The 3,946-nt window shown below is 36.9% G+C and overlaps 1 protein-coding gene across 2 annotated transcripts in view; it reads right to left on the minus strand.

The window, feature by feature from the left end:
- Positions 1-3,946, minus strand: part of LOC107703837 (cysteinyl leukotriene receptor 1-like) — a 21,043-nt gene that overhangs the window by 2,421 nt on the left and 14,676 nt on the right. The window contains exon 1 of one of the 2 annotated variants that reach the window (XM_016506599.1): positions 3,253-3,283. The exons of the other annotated variant lie outside the window; for it this stretch is intronic. The gene's annotated coding sequence lies outside the window, so the exon portion shown is untranslated. Of the gene's footprint in view, positions 1-3,252; positions 3,284-3,946 lie in introns of those variants that run through there. 2 annotated transcript variants of the gene reach the window in all.

The raw sequence follows: 3,946 nt of genomic DNA on the forward strand, positions 1-3,946 counted from the left end.
GTTCACAGACCGAGATGGCAGAAAGCACATCCTGTTTGCTTTCATTATTTTACAAATGCGCGTTTTGTTGTTATTGTGAGTGCACACAAATAAACATAGAGTCTTTACAGATTTGAAAGATGTATTACTCTTATCTGTACGACCAAAAATTACAGAGTAGCCCATTTTAAGAGCAAGTGAGCGCACCGGCGCCTCCATCTGTCCTGCAGTGAGCGCTAATGTTCAGCTTCCACACAGACACTTGAATAGCGAACATTTCTCTAGGTTAACATTAGATTGAGTGGCCATGTAAAGTTGATAATACTTATATATTTCAGATGATAAGCCATATTTGTGGTGGATGATTGATAGGCGAGCGTTTGGATGTCCTGCCGGATGTACTGTATTACCATAGATCAGCCGTTAACGATCTGCGTGACTTTGCCAATGTGGATTTCTTTTTCTGTGACTAAGCGACTAAAAAAATTTTGATCGACCAAGCCGACTTTGGGTCGATTAACGATTAGTTGACTATTAGGGGGCAGCCCTAGACTATCTCATATCATCTAATGTTTTATCACCAAGAGCTGTTTCAGCCCTTTTGTGAGGCTATGCTCCTCAAACTGATTTTTAATCAATCATTACCCTCTGTGAGTGTAAGAAAGACTGTACAGCAGGGGTCCTCAAACTGCAGATCTAATGACAATGATAGCACCATTTTAATGTTTCTACAGTTTAAGTGTGCAGCGCGTCAAAACAGCAGAGCTGTACACACCACAACACTCAGGCTCATTTTTGGTAATGATCTTTCTAAGGCCATGTCCACACGTACACTGGTATTTTTATAAACAGAGTTTTTCCTTCTTCCGTTTAAAAAAAAAACTGTCCACATGAAAACGCAAAAGCATGCTATGAAGCACTGTCAAGAGCATGCCAAACCAACAGGTGGCGATATAATCTCAACCGTAAAGCCAATCAGAAGCCTGAAAAAGTTTCCAGTAGGCGGAGATAACAGCGCATATTCTGACGTCACAAGCCAAAAACACCGGTTTCGATGTCTACACGATAACTCTGCAACCAGAGTTTTTGAAAATCTTCACCCTGGCAGGCGTTTTCAAAAATGTTCGGTTTCAGTGACCTGGTGCTGCATTTGCATGTGGACGAATGGCCAAACCGCATAGAAAAAGCTGCGGTTTTGAAAATAACCGCGTTTGTGTAGACAGGGCCTAAGCTATATCCCCTAACATTTATATTAGTATTTATATTTAGTATATAATTTATATTTACTATTTGAATCGTATTTGTTCATGCCAAAGAAAGCCCACTACAACATTAAAATTACTACTCAGCTTGGTTTTCTGCTCATGATGAATATTGTTTGTCTGATTTTAGTAGATACTTATTTTAAGCAAAATATAAAAATGGTTCAGAACACAAAAGGAAAACTCTGAACCCCCATAGAGTATATTTAATGTCACCAGTTTCTGCCATACATACTGTAGTTATTTAAATGTAAAAATAATAATGGCCTTATAAAACATTTGATCTTACCTTTTCATATTCATATCCAATTGGGCTCAAATTTTTTGTAGAAAAATTCTTAGACACCACTGCTTTGTCTCTGGGAGACAAATATCCTAATCTCTGTGTCACGTGTACCCAGATAGCATGTGGATGTGGGCCACTTAAGGCAATGATATAGCACTGCTGGCCTTCTTATGGCCCGGACAAAATGGATGTAAGCCTGATGTGGCCTATATGTAAAACAGCAAAAATGGCCCAAATGTATCAATTCACTCTCTGTAGGTAAAGATGCGGTGTTGACGGCAATGTGTAATCTGAATGTGGCCCTAAAGTGGCCCATGTGGTAAACAGTGATTATGGCCCAAATAGTGCCTACCAAATGTGGGCCACCTTTGCCAAAAATGTGGCTCAATCAACAAAGGCTAATCAGGGTGTAAACCAAATGTGGTCCACATATGTTTCAGCAAATGTGGCCCAGGTACATTAAAACGTACCTGGGCCAGTTTTGGCCAAGATATGGCACAGTAAGCACTGGCTAATGTGGGTGTGAGCTTAAAGTGGCCTGCATATAAAATGACAAATATTGGCCAAACAATTAATACCAATTTGGGCCACTTTTGGCAAATATACGGCACAGTCTGCATTGGCTAATCAGTGTGTAAACCTAACTTGTCCCAAATTTGACATGGCAAATATGCCCCGTATTATAATGCATTATAAAACAGATGAGGGCCACTTCTTGGATGTAACACTTGACACTGGCTAATTGAAATGGAAGCTTGAAATTGTAAATATGACCTAATAGAATTTGGCTACTTTTAGTAGGATGCAACACAGTTAACTGATGCAGGGTGATCTGGATGCGAGTCTTAAGAAGGCTATATACGCAGCTATTTATTTTTTGAAACATGCTTTTAATGGCAGTTTTTCATATATATGTGTGTACTTCGCAGCATAAAAACAGAAGTGCACTATAATGATAGCTCTTACTGTCACGGTTTCTGTTAATTTGGACTTTGTTTTTCTTTTGCACCATTTCCCTTGTTGTGTTGATTGTATTATTCTGTTCAGGTGTGCCTAGTTAATTCTCCTTTATTTGGTCTGAGTACTTAAGTTCCTGTATGTTCACTTTGAGTTGGTCTGTCTTATGTCTATACTGTAAAATCTAATTAGTTGGACTTACTTAAAAAAAAAAAAAAACATGCAAACCGATTGCCTTAAAAAAACGAAGTAAAATGAAATAGGAATAGTATGTTGTACTGACAAATGCTTAGTTAGTATATTTTACTTACACGAGAGTTCTAATAACTACAAAAACTGTAGATCCTTTCATTAAGGTTTACTCATGACTTAGTATAGCTACTCACTGACTCCCAGAGAGCATTGCGGCATGAATAAATTATACAGTTGCTTTGTTTTATAGTTGTTTTTATTTGCCAATTTTATTTGCTGTTTTGTGTCAGTAGTAGCACAACAAAAAGAGCAAATAAAATGGTTATTCTTACAATTAATGAAAATAAATGAAATTGAACTGTTACCATTGTTGGGATTCACGTGCTGAATGTTTAAGTCTGTGTGTGACTTCAGCATATTACTGCACATTATTTAAGGATTATATGAACCCAATTAAAAGCATCTCAAACTTATGAAAAAGGAAATTTGAAAAAGTCTATTAATAAATACACAAAAAAATACACTAAAGTTTTAATTAGAAGATAGATCACCTTCTAAAAACAACATCTTACTTACTTTTCTTCCCTTGAACTCAAGTAACTCTGACTTCATGATGCATTGCTGCATTAACAGGAAGACAATTATAGTAACATAAATGAAGTTCCAAGTGCCCAACCAAAGGGAACACTAATCACTATAATGGTGAGTAAAATCATTAGCAACAGATTAGTGCACGGCTGCCTCTAACTGCTTTATTAATGTCATTGGTTCCTTTGTGGCTACTTGAATATTTTAAGTGTCACTCAAAACAGTAAGTAAATTGTTTTATTTGCCTTGAAGTGTCTTAAATGTTGCTGTGCTACATTGTGTTAGGATTTACCCTTGTTGGATTGATATATAACCTTTCATCTTCGTTGTGCACTCTTTAACACAGCGTAGCCATGACACTCACAGACTTACTGTGTAGGTAGAGTCTGAGGCCACATCCACATGAAACCAGAGCTTTCCCTAACCTTTTTTCCCCCCTCATCTCAATAGATATCTGTGTACACACAAAACCACAAAACCGACACAAAACGATGTAGTATACATGCCAGTATGTGGCGCTGTAATTCTAATGAACAAATTTGACAAATTAAGCGGAAAAATTAAGAGCTGAATTAACATTGCTTTATATTCTGAAATGTAAAATAAACATTTAATGAAATGAATATAAAACATCAATTTGTAAATGCACCAGTGTGCAGGCATTTTTAGTGTTTTATACATA

This window comes from Sinocyclocheilus anshuiensis, unplaced genomic scaffold (genome assembly GCF_001515605.1).
Source record: "Sinocyclocheilus anshuiensis isolate Anshui unplaced genomic scaffold, SAMN03320099.WGS_v1.1 scaffold2247, whole genome shotgun sequence".
Taxonomy (NCBI): Eukaryota; Metazoa; Chordata; class Actinopteri; order Cypriniformes; family Cyprinidae; genus Sinocyclocheilus; species Sinocyclocheilus anshuiensis.